The sequence below is a fragment of the Sorex araneus genome, chromosome 3, assembly GCF_027595985.1.
Source record: "Sorex araneus isolate mSorAra2 chromosome 3, mSorAra2.pri, whole genome shotgun sequence".
Classification (NCBI taxonomy): Eukaryota; Metazoa; Chordata; class Mammalia; order Eulipotyphla; family Soricidae; genus Sorex; species Sorex araneus.
Window position 1 is genome coordinate 157,903,771 of NC_073304.1, and position 14,307 is coordinate 157,918,077.

Genomic DNA, 14,307 nt, shown 5'->3' on the forward strand with positions numbered 1-14,307 from the left:
TTCCCATAGCAGTAGCCACAGCTCAGCACTGTCATAGTCACCAATGGGAGCTGCAGCTTCCTCCAAGTCAACTCAATTAAAAACACGATTTAAGAACAGCAACCTGCTTGCTAGGGAAATAAATATCCTTTGCAGAATTCTTTCTTGGGAGATCTTATTCCCCTTCCAGACATTTTAATGCCCCCCGCCTAAGGAGCCCATCTAGAGAAATGAATGTGATTATTGCATCGTTGTCTCTTAATTCTTTTATGAATCTTCACACCATCTTGCTTGACAAGAGGCAGAATGAATGCTTTAGATAAAAACCTACATTTCAAGGAGATTCTTTCCACTCCTTAATCTTTGCTTGCATCTGACTGGGAAATGGGATCTGTCTTGTTCATGATGCTGTGATATATTTGAGCCACTGTATATAAGTTGTTTTGCTACTGATCATATCTGAAATGTTGAGTCATTTTTGTTGTCTTTAATTATATTTCAAAGTGAGATTTCACCCCCTCCTTTCCAAGACAAGGAGATTTGGGAAGCACAATCATTATTCTTAATTTCCAAATTTCCTTTCTTCTTAAGTTTTGCTTTCATAATAATGAGACTACTGGGGTCTGGAAGATAGTTCAAAGGGTTGGGATATATATACTCTGCATGCAGGAGTCCTGGTTCAAACCCTGGCACTGTGTCATGTTTTGAAAACTGTGTGTGCCCAAATCATTAAACAATCCTATTTTTATGATACCTAACTAGAGAAGCAAGTTAGGAGACCTATTTTTTGGTGTTGCTTTGCTTTGGAGTCACAAGAATCGATACTAAAGGGCTATTTCCGGTTTGATACTTTGGGGTGTCTTCTGGTAGTGCTGCAGATCCAAACAGGGCTCCCACATGCAACCTGGCCTTTAGCTTTTAAAATCATCTCCCTGACTCCTGAGCAGACCCATTTCACAGATGGAAACAAAGAGATGTAAACTCTTCCAAGTATTAATCCTTCAAGGTTCCATTATAGTGCAAGGTAAAAAAAAATTAAAGGGCAAGTTATCATCTCCCAGGTGCTCTAATATTTCTTTCCATGTTGGGAGTTGCTTCAGTTGGTGTGAGAACATACTTTGGCTTCAATTTTCTGTGCTTTTTATTCCACCTATCAAAATCTAGTCACAAGATTAACCTGTGGTGTTGCTGCATAGACATTAAATTTCACCTTGAAGGTGGACTTTTCTCTGCTGAATTTTGATATTTTCTTAGAGTTTTAGGATGCCTTCTTTTAATGTGATTTTTAGTCAATTGCATAAGTTACATAATTTTATATTTAGCCATTTTCTGTGTGGCGCTTAGTGTCAGGTACTTCTGTGGTAACAGTGGAAACTAGGTGGGTGTATAGATTTCATGTCCTGCCATTTATGCATTCATTTGTCAACAAGGACATAATAGTGAATAAATGAAGTCCCTGACTTCATGGAGCTTATGAGAGGGCCATAGCCAACACAATTGCATCACTTCATGATTAAGTGCTATTTAAGAAAACCAGAAAGGGCCGGTGTGACACTATAGAAGAGAGCTTGCCTTACATGTGTGAAGACCTGGGTTTGATCCCTGACACTTAAAAAAAAGAAAAAGGAAAGGAATTGTTATTGCTTGGCATGTGGCAGGCTGGGTTTGACCCCTGGCATGTGTGATTTCCCAGCACTGCCAGGACTGGCCCCTGAGTAAAGTACTGGGAATAATCCCTGAGCACTGACTGCCAGTTATGACCCTCAAATAAAACAAAAACTCAGAGTAAGGGGCAGAGGCAGAACTATTTTAGGTAGCACTTGAGAAGCTTAGCTGAAAAGGCAGGAGGAAATGTCTCTTGATGCTTCATAAGAAGTATTACTCAGGGGTGGTAGATGTATGTTTGGCATGTCCAGGAGGTTCGACTCCTGGCAGTAAAGAAAAGAAGTGACCTATGGATTTGGGGAAGAGTGGGAGGCTAGTGTCAAAGCTGGAGCAGAGCAAATGCTAAGAGGCAAGGGCTTAGGGGAGAGTGCCTGCCTTGTGTCTCGGAGTCTGCAGATTCAGTCCCCAGCACCTTCCCACATGCCTACACAATTGGCAGCCCTGCCAACTAATCCGCAGGACTGCAACTGAGTGTGAGAACTCTAGTGCATGGCTACAACAAAAGGAAGGACAGGGGAAATGGCACCAAGGGGAAAGAAGCCCAAGAGGTCAAACGTTGGGGAGGCAAGTTGGGGTTGAAAGTCATGACAAGGCTTGAGAAAGGGCGCGGGTTTGGTGGCTTTGTGAATCCAAGGTCATGGATTTTGTGGTAGTGTGAGTCCGAGCATAGAGCACAGCAGAGTTGGGAGCAAAAAGGAATTATGTTATCTCACTAATGCTTTCAACGCTAACCCCTGGTTGCTGAGTTAAGACTAGACCACGGAGGGGAAAGAGCAGAAGCAGGAGACCATTAGTCACCCTGAGAGAGATTAGAGGGGCAGACGTGGGTATTAGTGGTTGGGAAGGAAGAAAGAAATTGCATTCACTGTATGGTTCCAAGGGCGAGCTGGAAGGACTAGGTGCTGAAATGAATATGGTGTGTGAAAGTCTTTTGTTCTGGGATGGGGAACACTGAAGGAAGCATGTTTTGGATTTGTCTTTAAGTGTGGAGAAAAAAATTAAGAGTTCTGTTGGGAGCACACGAAGTTGGAGGATCTAAGGGGGAACTGTCACGTAGGCAGCTGGATCTATGAGCCTGAAGAGCTGGGGAGAGGTCAGGGTTAAAGATATACATCCTTGGAACGAGGCTATTTCAAGCCCAGGGCTGGGAGAGGCCGCCCTACATGGGAGCAAAGAGAATGGGAAGGGCCCAAGGTCAGGGGCTAGGAGGAGTCAGCATTTAGAATTCTGCAAAAGGAAGACCCAGAGGAGAAGTCCACCAGGGAGTTCCTATCCGGCTGATGTATTCAAAAGCAGATATATAGCTACAGATGGTGCTAAGGCTTAAAGTCGGAGCAAAAAGAGATTGCAGAAATGAAAGTTCTAAATTCTCCTGCTAGAGGCTAAAGAAGAAAATAGACCCAGGGGCTGGAGTGATAGCACAGCGGGTAGGGCGTTTGCCTTGCACGCGGCCGACCCGGGTTCGATTCCCAGCATCCCATATGGTCCCCTGAGCACCGCCAGGGGTAATTCCTGAGTGCAGAGCCAGGAGTGACCCTTGTGCATCGCCAGGTGTGACCCAAAAAGCAAAAAAAAAAAAAAAAAAATTTAAAAAAAAAAAAAAAAAAAAAAAAGAAAATAGACCCAAACTGAAGAGGAGGGAGAGATTTTTTCTTCTATTTTTTGCGTCACACCCAGTGATGCACAGGGGTTACTCCTGGCTCTGCACTCAGAAATCACCCCTGGCGGTGCTTGGGGGACCAAGGGATGCTAGGAATCAAACACATGTTGGCTGTGTGCAAGGCAAATGCCCTACCCGCTGTGCTATCTCTCCAGCCCCTAGGAGGGAGAGATTTGCCATCTCCCGTGAACAGGACTCAGGATGCTTCCTGACATGTTGTTCACATCATATTTTGTCATTGTTTCGAGAGATTGCTCCCTGGGCACCCCTGGGCAGTGGAAGCATGCTTGCTACCTTCAGAAAACTCAGCTTTTTCAGCTTCTTGCAATCTGTCTTTTGCTGTCAGGTGAGGGAGGTGACTTGGGGGGAAGAATACATATATTGTCTGTGGTGAGGCCCTGAGTTCGATCCTGGGCACTGCAATAAACAAATTCTATTTAGTTGCTCACTTTTCTGGGGACCCATGATGGAGCCAGCCCCCCTGCCAGGAAACAAATGAGACATTGTCAAATGTCAGCCTGGCCCTCTCTTAGCAACTCACTTTTCTCAGACCAGCTGTAGAGCATTCGGTTGGGAGGCCCAGGGCAGTGTCGCTCTCCCATACACTCTTCCCCGGCGCTCCCTGAAGCTCAAGGTTAGGCAAGGAAGGGTGGAGACCTTGGTGCGGCCAGCCATCCTGGCTGGCTCTGCTGCTCTGCACGGTGATGCTGCTTCTGTGCCCGGAGGCCACTGCAGTGCACAACCCATGGGAGATGCCAGCAGTGAGCTCAGGTGCCACCGCCCGGAAGCTGACAGTGCCAAGGCCAGGAAAGGAGGCCAGGCTAAGGCTGGCGCCAGTTGCAGAGAGGGGGCACTTTGCCTTTTCTTTTCTAGGGAATGTGGCAATTTGGGGCCAGAGCTACTGAATCCCTAAGAGTATTTTTGGGGCTGAGGTTAACTCATTACAGACATCAAGTGCATACATACGGCCGAAGAGTTGGCCAGAAATCCCAACCTTGAGTTTCCCTGCAGGCTTAGCAAGAATGACGACTTATTCATGGGGGAATTTGGATGCTTCTTTCCAAGGACAGAGAGTGCTGACTCAGAAGGAGGGTAAAGAGCATGGGCACCCTTGAGCTCTGTTCAAACACCTCTGACATTTGGAATACACATGCAGAATCCATTTGTACTTTCTCTGTACCAGATATAATCCAAACAGGGGGAAAGTTACCAACATGTTTCCAGGCTCTGAAGTCAAGTATGTAGGTCAGTCAATGGAAAAATAGGATCCTAGCTCTTTTATTATTCACTTTCTTCACCTGCTGAGTGAAAAACATCTCATATTCAACCTCTGCAGCTGAATGGCATATTTTTTTTCCTTTTATCTTTTTTGCAGGGTTGAGGAGCATATCCAGAACTTCATACAAGTAAGATGACTCTTTATTGAGCCACATTCCTGGCCTGAATTTTAGGGTGCAATGGCCAACTTTGGGTTTGTGGGGCTTGAGTTGTGGTGTACGACGTATCAAACATTTGTGTTGCCAGGGATTGCACTGGATTCATGGAGTTGTACTGGGGATCATCTGCCTTGAGCTTGCAAGACCCTCTGCCGCCGAGCCAGCCCAGGCATGTATAAAGTCCTCTTCAAGAGAGTACAGGATGTCATTCTTGCAGTTCAAGACAGTCGAACCTTGGGAAAAACTTGCCTGGTGTTTCTCCAGCACTTAGGAAGTTCTTTTTTTTTTTTTCTTTTTTGGGTCACACCCGGCGATGCACAGGGGTTACTCCTCGCTCTGCACTCAGGAATCACTCCTCGTGGGGCTCAGGGGACCACATGGGATGCTGGGAATCGAACCCGGGTCAGCCGCGTGCAGGGCAAACGCCCTACCCGCTGTGCTATTGCTCCAGCCCCAAGCACTTAGGAAGTTCTTGCCTGACCTTTTTGGATCTTAAGTTTCCAGCACAATCACTACATTTCCTTGAAGAAATGTAGCTCCTGTAAATGTTCCCACCCCAGGTCTGTTCCTTTGTCCCCACCCCTTTCCCCGATCCCTCTCTTGTTCTCTGCTAGGAAAGATTCAGAGTCTGGTCTTTGAAGAAACTGGTGATACCGAGGCTGGTGAGAGAGTGGAATTATTGTACAAGCTCACTCCCTACTTTCTCTGCAGGAAGTAGTAAAATCCTGTCTTGTACTTGTCCTTGAAATCCAGCGAAGTGTGGTCAAGGCCATGTCACTTCTCTCCAATGGCTCCCATTGAAATGATCAAGTGCTGAGTGGACCCCAGGCACTGCAGTGACCTCAGGGGACGCACTGCTGGAGGCTTAAATTAGCTTATGTAGGTTAACCGCACCCCCTCCCCAACACTGAATTGAGTCCGGAGTGAAAGGTGCATGGGGGGGGGGGGGAAGAATGGAGATAGCAAACTACAGAGACACTGCCGACAGGCCCAAAGCCCAAAGTCCAGCGGAGCCCTGGAGGCCGAACAAAAGGAAGGGGTGGAGGGAGCAAGGTTAGAGGCATCCATAGGTCCGCATCCCCCCAGCCCACGCATGACTGACTTCTCTGCTCTGCAAAATCTTCGCACCCCAAAGGTCGCTCCCTTTCCAACCCTTCTTGTCCATCCTTCCTCACCCCTGCCTGTCCCTTCGCATCTGCCGGCCGGCCCCAAACTCCAGAAAGGAGGCACCTGAAGGAACTTTCAGGCCGATGGGGCCACTGAACAACCGAGGAGAGTTGATTTCAGAGGCGAGTTGAGTTCACGGTGGGGAGAGGCTGGGCTTACTCTCCCGGCGCTGCGCGGTGACAGTCACGAGGGGTTAGGGATGGAGGCAGGAGGTGGGGTCCGCTGGGAACCGAGAGGACCCACGGTCGCGATCTCCGAGCACGTCTTTTCCCGCTGTCCCTGCAGCGGCGGCAGGATTAAAAAAAAAAAATTATTTCTGCACCGCGGCACAATGCAGAGGGCCAAGACCCGAACTCCGCCCGAACGCGAAGCCCCGCAGGCAGCCTCCGGCGGCCCTCCTGCCCCCACCCGCGGCCCGGTGCGTGCCCCCAGAGGGGCTGGCCCCGCGCCCCGCGCCGCGCCCCCCACGCAGCGCACGTGCGCTCCCGGGACAACGGCAGGCGAGGCCCGCGCGCGCCCCCGCCCGCCGGCCGCGCGCGCGCTGCGCCCGCCCTCCCCGCGCGTGCTCGTGCCCGTGGCGGGCGCGCGCCTCTTCTCCCCGCTGCGGGCGTCGCGGGTCGCAGGAGGAGGCGGAGCGCGGGAGGCGGAGGCTGCGCCGGCGGGGGCGGCCCGGGCGGCGCGCTGCGGGGCCCGCGAGGCCCAGTCGGCCGGGGCGGCGAGGCGCGATGCGGCGCTGGCGCGGGGGGCGCCCGGCCGAGCCCCCGCGGCGGCCCCGGGCGGCGCGGCGCTAGGCGCGGCGGAGCGCGCGGCGGAGCGGGCGGGCCCGGCGCCCGCGGCCGGCAGACACGGAGCGGCGAGCGGGGCGCAGCGACGCCGCGGCGGCGCGGCGGGGCCGCGGGGCTCGGTAAGGCGCGGGCCGCGGCGGGCGGGCGGGCCGGGGGCGCCGCGGGGCCCGCGCGTGCCCGCTGCGGGGCGAGCGGCGCGCCCTGCGGCCGAGGGTCCGGCGCGCCGCCCCTCCGGGGGTCCCCTTCCCAGCCCGCCTTCCCAGCTGCGCGTCCGGATCCGCCCGGGCTGGACGGCTGGCGGCCAGGCCCGCGCGGGGGGCCGCGGGGGGCGGGGTTCGGACCCGCTGCCGGCCTGCTGCAGCCCCCGCTGCCCCCCATCCCTGGCCTGACGCTCGGGTGCAGCGCGGGCCGCGGCTCCCCAGGAAGGCGGAGGGGGGCCCCGGGAACGTCACCTTCGCAGCTGCGGAAGGGCCACCCGGCGGTGCCCGACCCCCGGGGGGCTGCGCGCGCGGACCCCCCACCCCACCCCCACCCCGCAGGCCACTTTCCCTCTGGTGCGACGGACTCAAGTGGCCTCCGGGGGGCCCCACTGGAGGCTGTCCGGGATTTCGTGTCTGTTTCTCCCCGCGCGCGCTCCCCGCCCCCTTTCCCGCCACCCCCTTATCACGCCTTTCTCATTTGGTTGACTTGAATAAATATTTGTGTTCAAGATTTCCGCAAACAGATCACACGGAGCGGGGTGGATGGGGGCGGACAGAAAAGGCGCGTTTCTCCCATTTCTTAGCCTCATGCTGCTGCTTCTTGGACCCCCCCCCACCTCCCACCATGCCCTCCGCACCCCCATAACTTCACCTTCTGGGGCTGAAGCTACGGGAAGGTGCAGGGGGAGGAGGAATCCCACGGCAGGAGGCCCGGGATGGAGTTTAATAGTTGCCTCTCCTAGGAGAGAGAATGGGGATAATTATAATTTTGATTTGCATGCAGGATCGCGCAAATCCGCTGTGAAGGCGCTCGGGGCCCCGCGTGATGCTACATGGGTCGCCGGCAGCTGGGCCACTCGGCATTGTCGTCAGCCTCTTTTTATTTTCCATTCTTCCAGAGTTTTATTTGGCACCAACTGAGACCTTTTAAGTCGCTATGAATGGGAATAACTTGGGCTACATTGCTTGCTTTGGGGAACGTGGTCCGTATTGGTGTTTCTATTGGGGGAAAAAAAGAGTGCGTGGGGTTGAAGTCCAGAGACTTCTGCAGAGTCCAGGAAAATGGGTGAAGTTTGGTACAGTCACTGGATTGGTTGTGTTCATCATTTTGGGTAGGGATGGCCCTGATTCCTTGGCCTGCTTTTTTTTTTTTTTTTTTTTTACCTGTTTGGATAAAATGCAGCCTGGGAAGCTTGACATTTGTCCATTGGAGTTGCACGTGAAGAAAATAGAAGTCTTCATGGCTGTTGGAACATGACCTGCGCGTTTCCCAGCGCTGCTAGGTGTGGAATCTCTCTCGGGCAACTGTTGGTGCGGGTCAACCATCCGGCTGGGGTGATTTCCGTTTTTTCGGACTCTCTGTAGGCTGCTTCATTTCAGAAACGGGCCATGTGAAGATGCTTTATGGAACAGGTTTCTAGAGCAGGTGCCTGGGGGGACGAAGTGTGTTCAAGCCAGTTCCCGGCCTCCCTGGCGCTGGGCAGCCCATGGAATAAAGCAGCACTTTGGACAGAGACTTGTCCACACTGAGTCTGGGTGCAGCTCTGTGAACTGTGGAACTGGGCACTCCGAGGTGGGGGGGAGGGCATGGGGGGCCAGAGGAGCCAGCGTGGGAAGGACCTTCTTAGGTTATATAACTGTTTGCTTTTCCAGGGAGAGGCTAAGAGCAGCTGGGCAGGCACGGTTGGCGTTGGAGCCTTTGATGTTGGTTTGGATCCCAGTCTTATAGCCCTTTGATTTTCCTTCGCAACCCCCACTTCATTTTCCAATCACCAAGATGCTAGTCTGTCCTTGGACTGAAGCTTTCCCTGTAGAATTTACCTCACTGTCTCCTCTCTCTCTGAGATTCGCTCTTTAGATAATTTCGTTAGCATTTTCTTTTTCTTTCCTAGCTGGCCTGAGTGTCTTGTTTTCAGGGTATATATTTATAGTCACTGTGGACTGCAGGTGATTTTAACAAATGTTAAGCCTGCTTTCTTTCTTTCCTTCTTCTTCTTCCTTCCTTCCTTCCTTCCTTCCTTCCTTCCTTCTTTCTTTCTTTCTTTCTTTCTTTCTTTCTTTCTTTCTTTCTTTCTTTCTTTCTTTCTTTCTTTCTTACTTCTATTTTGCATTTTGAGTCATACCCTGCAATGCTCAGGGGTTATTCCTGGCTCTGTACTCAGAAATTACTCCTGGCAGTGCTCGGGGGATCGAACCCGAGTTGACCGCATGCAAGGCAAATGCCCTACCTGCTGTACTGTCACCCTGGCCCCTCCTTCCCTTTACTTTCTTTTTCTTTCTCTCTTTTGTTCTTTCTTCCTTTTAGAAGAAGAAAAATGACTGAAATATTGTTTCTTAAAAATAATGTTTTCATGTCATATATTAAAGATTATGCCAGTCTCAGGAACTCTGAGGAATCGGGAGATAGCTCGAGGGGCTAGAGGGTGTGTCTTGCATAGTGATTCCTGAGTTTGACCCCGAGCTCTGCATCATTCCCTTCTGCCCAGCACCACCCGGGATAGTCTTGGAGAGCCATGAGGACTGCTGAGTGTGGATCGGTGATCCCCACCACTTGGGGGCTCAGGCGGCATTGCCTAACTGGGCTGAGTTCAAGTAAGTCTTGAACCAGTTCACCAGATGTCACCTGGGAGTTGCTGTGGGCCTCCTGAGCAATGTCTGGGATACCTCCCCACAAAAAGCCAAATAGTTTTTTTTTTTTTTTGCTTTTTGGATCATACCCGGCGATGCACAGGGGTTACTCCTGGTTCTGCACTCAGGAATTACCCCTGGCGATGCTCAGGGGACCATATGGGATGCTGGGAATTGAACCCGGGTTGGCCTCGTGCAAGGCAAATGCCCTACCCACTGTGCTATTGCTCCAGCCCCAAGCCAAATAGTTTTTAAGTGTTTTTTCCCACCTCTGTAGTATTGGGTATCGAACCCAGGACTTTACATATGCAAGGCAAGTGCTCCACCACTGAGCTACTTCTCTCACCACAAGTATTTTTTAGGATTTTACCCAGCTCCGTGTCCTGGGCACCGAGCACTGGACCGCAGGCTATGATTGCGGTTCTGCTCAGCAGCTGTGTGGGACGCCCTGAGTTTGGCGGGTGTTTGACATTTCCGAGCTTTTTTTCCGTATGGTTAAAGCAGGGACGAGAAGGGCTTGCGTTGACTTTTTGTTGTGGTTTGTTTTTACCACCACACCCGGCAGTGGTCCAGGCTGACTCCTGGCTGTGTGTTTGCAGTTTTTGGGGAACCGCATGGGGTAGTGGGTTCGAACCTGAGTCAGCCACATGCAACGTTGACTGTCTCACGCGCTCAACCTTTTGTTCCCCTTTAACCTTCATGGCCTCCAAAGAGGTGCTGGAACTAGCGGAACTGTAACTGGGAAGGCCGTGGGTGCTCCAGGGAACCCGAGTCGTGTGCATTCAGCTGTCTCCCTGCATCTCCCGGGCCCTCGCTTTGACTTCTACTTTGGGGGTGGTTGTTTTGGAGCCATGCTAGGAGGTGCTTGGGATTTACTCCTGGCTCTGCACTCAGTAATTACTCGTGGTGGGGCTGTGGAGATCACATGGGGTACTGGGGATCGAACCCTCTGCTCTGACCCCTGCATTGTCTCTGAAAGTGCTTTGTAAAGCTTTTCCTTCACATCCAGCCCTTCCTTCCCCCTGGCTGCTATTGTGGATGCCCCAGGGTCACACTGGAGGTGGTGCTGTGGCCACAGTGGTGGCGGGGCCTGGTGCTCGGGTGGCAGGTCCACCGTGTTCACCAGTTCTTTGGCACATACATGCATGTAACGGCTCTAAATATTTTAACTTTAACAAATGAAATGCTTTTAAAAATGCACATAAGTAACTAGAATGTGTTCGCTTTCTTCCAGTTCCAAAATTTTGTGATTCTCTCCCATTCTTAGAAAATCCATATGTATTGCCTATAGTTTTGGACTCTGGAATATCAACCGTTGTTGGGACAAATGTCAAGACTACGGAGGCTTTGAACTCCTTTAACACATCTCCAGAATAGCAAAGCAAATTAGAAGATGAGACTCGGGAGAAGAGCTGTTTAGTGAAATAGAGATTTCCGTTTATATCGGTTAGAACAAAAGTAGGCAGAAATTCAGTCTGTAGACCAACTCTAGTTGGCAGTCATTTATTGTATGGCCTGTGAGCTAAGAATACTTTACTTTTAAATGTTTGACAAAAATGAAAAGAACATACTTTTTCATGATATGAAAATCATATATCAGGATCCATAAATAAAGCTTTATTGAAACATGGTTGCACGTGTTGTTTTTGTATTGTCTGCGACTGTGTTGGCAGTACAAAAGCTGATCCTGAGATTTTGAGATCTTGCAACAAAATAGTTTGGCCAGTACAGCCTAAAGTATTTATACTCTCATCCTTTGCAGGAAAAAAGTTTTCTAATACCCGATTTAGGAGTTGAATGTTTTAATTTAGCACTTGCGCCCTTTTTGTCCTGGCATCACTGGGATTAAGAGCCCTGGCAGAGACGAGCCGACTTTGGTCCTGGGGCAGGTAATTGTGTTTGGATGCTGCTGTGGTATTTATAGCCTTTTCCCAGGACAAGTGAGTTCTTGTCTGTGTGTGGCAGGTACTACCTTTGTAATCTGAGAGTAACAGTAGTATCGATTTTAGAAAGTCACAGTGAAAGGGAAGTGAAATGGTACGTGGCAAGGCTTATGCCAGTATCAGCGTTTGGGGAGAACTGTAGTGAGCCCGTGTGGGAGAGGGACAGGGATGCTTATGAATCTGACCGAAATAGTGAACATTTCCTTTGACCCTCTAGCATAGAATTGTTCTCCAGAGTGGTATGCTTGGTCAAATTTTCTTCGTTATTGAAGCCATTAGTTTGGTTAACAGCTGATAATTGGAAAAACTTGAGAAATTTCACATATGTTTCACTGTGTTTTATTAATCACTCATTCCAATGCGTAAGAATGGGTGGAAAGATAGCTTTCTATTTTTAGGAAGCCCTGGTTCTTGACGGTATTCCGATACTATTCTGTTTGCAAACAGAATTTAAGTGCAAAACATATATATCTATATATATATATATATTATGTATATAAAAGGTGCCTCTCCTAGAAGCAGACTGGTGGGTGGGAAGTAAGTGGGAGTGGGTGGGTGGGTGGGGAATAGGGGCCTTGGTGGAGGGAAGTGGACACTGGTGAAGGGGTCAGTGTTGAAACATTGTGTACCTGAAACTCATTCTTGAATAACTTTGTAACTTCTCAGTGACTCAATGGGAAAAAAAAACTATTTTGATACTGGTATACTATATGTATATGCAGTATTTTCTTTTGAGAAGGCCCTGTGAGAAAGATGCTTTAATGAAGCCAGGCTTAGCTAGTTTTCCCTGCACCTGATGGCTCTCTTGTCTCTCTTCCAGTTTATATTAGAATCTCTGGAATGAAATAATATACCTGACATTTCCCTGTCCCCAGAGACTCTCTCGAGGCCTCGGTCCTGAGCCACCTCTGGAAGCATTGGTTTGAATCACCTGACATGGGGCCATGTGCTGCGCTCCGTGTGCAGTGCCGCCTCCGGAAAGAATCCCACCCCGAGATTACTGGGAAACAAAGGCCATTGTTCTGCCTCAGACCAGACAGCATCGGGGTCCTGATGCTTCTGCAGCCTCGCAGCTCTGCACCCTCATGCCTTGGTCAGTGCTTCTGTGCAGTGGGGGGTGGGAGTGGGGGACCCTGTGAAGGTGGTCATCTTCCTGCCCTCCTTGGAGCACTGGGCTGGGGCCAAAGCTACCCAGTCAAAAAGTCACAGCACAGCGGCACCTGGGGTCTGGGACTTCAGAATTTTAACTGGAGCGCTTCAGACACGGGCAGGGCCCTCAGGAGCCCCACACATGTGATAAGACAGTAAAAGCACAAAAACACTGACCCGAGATGTCCAGGCAAATATGTTGCGTGTTTTATGGTGTCTGTGGACCTGGGCTGTGTTTTAAAGACCACAGGAAAGGGGCAAGTGGTTTATTTGGTTTGATTTCTCACAAATAAGAGCCAGAATATTCCAGGTGGAGGGAGAATTCTGATTTTCAGAGAGAGGCTGTTACTTGGCGTTTATGGTCATGCATCTATTGATTCCTTCATTCTCACCGGGGATTCTAATATGCGTTAGTATTGGAGTGGGGGAGATGTAGAGCACCGGGAGGAAAAGTCTCCTGTGGCCCATGTGATTTGGACATATTAGCAAAGGGTGGATTATCTCTTAGAGAGGCATTATCTGGGAAAGGATCGGAAAGTGGATATTCTATTCGCTTGCCTTCAAAATAGTAAAATATTATCTGGGGCATAGCCTGGTGATTGTGGGCAGGGCATTTGACCACATTGTTCTTATTCCTTTATGTTGATGGAAATAGTAATTTCGTGCTCCCTTTTTTATTAGAGACTCACTGAGCAGCAGATCTTGAGCATTTTTATGCGAAGTTCAGCAATTATGCAGTATAGGAAGCACAGACAGCTTTGTCGGCACTGCCTCTGATGTGGGGGGGGAGGGCGGTGAGGGAGATTTGAATTTCAAGTCAGGGGACCTGGTTCTTCGTTCACACTGCAGCTCTTCATAATCTGTGGCTGGAATTCATTTCCATGAACCTCGTTTTGTCATGGCAAATGTGAGGGGCCAGGGTCGAGTGCTCTAAGAGTCTCTTTGCTCCAAAAATATCTAATTCTCCGAAGAGTTAAAAACGTGACCCGTGCTCACGTTTGCCTCTGTTTCCATCGACTCTCTACTCAGGAGTTTCCGTCGTTCTTCCAAGCTGCATTCTCTTCGCTGCCCTTCTGGACTGAGCAGCAGTCTGGATGCCAGCAGGATGAGGGGCTTCTCTTCCTTTCATCTGTGACTCCAAAAGGACCCACTGTGTACACATTCTGCATCTTATACCATGCTGGATGCAGTGGAAAATATATAAAAAAGAAGAGTTACATTGAGTCTCTGCCCTCACGAAGTGTTTCTTTCCCTGGGAAAGATAAACTTTATTATGGAAAAGAATATTATAAAAAAGGTCACCATGTACATGGAGACCAGTGTCAACATCATTGCCAACACATTACCTTAGCTATAAAATATATTTCTTAAAAAGACAATATTGCAAAAGAGTGGGAGAGGGGATGTGGGCTGATCCTTGTTCTTGGGGATATAATATACTTGAGATACATTTTTGCAGGGGAAACTCTGTGGCCTTAGATATTTGTGGATTTCCCATAGCCCTGAAACTTGGTCAGACCCTCTGTTTGCCAGAGAAGCAGCAGCTCTGAATCAGCCTGTTGGGAGACAGCACCAGCCAGACCCGCTGAGTCCAGGCCAGATTTTGACACTCTCTCTGGATAATAGCTTTGATTTATTAGATGGAAGGAAAGGGTTACTTTAATCTGCTGAAAATGCATTCAGGGGACAACCTCG

At 49.9% G+C, this 14,307-nt stretch overlaps 1 protein-coding gene across 3 annotated transcripts in view; it reads left to right on the plus strand.

The window, feature by feature from the left end:
- ARHGAP32 (Rho GTPase activating protein 32) overlaps positions 1 to 14,307 on the plus strand; it is a 259,745-nt gene that overhangs the window by 11,016 nt on the left and 234,422 nt on the right. For 2 of the 3 annotated variants that reach the window (XM_055133617.1, XM_055133621.1), the window contains exon 1: positions 6,728 to 6,811. The exons of the other annotated variant lie outside the window; for it this stretch is intronic. The gene's annotated coding sequence lies outside the window, so the exon portion shown is untranslated. Of the gene's footprint in view, positions 1 to 6,727; positions 6,812 to 14,307 lie in introns of those variants that run through there. 3 annotated transcript variants of the gene reach the window in all.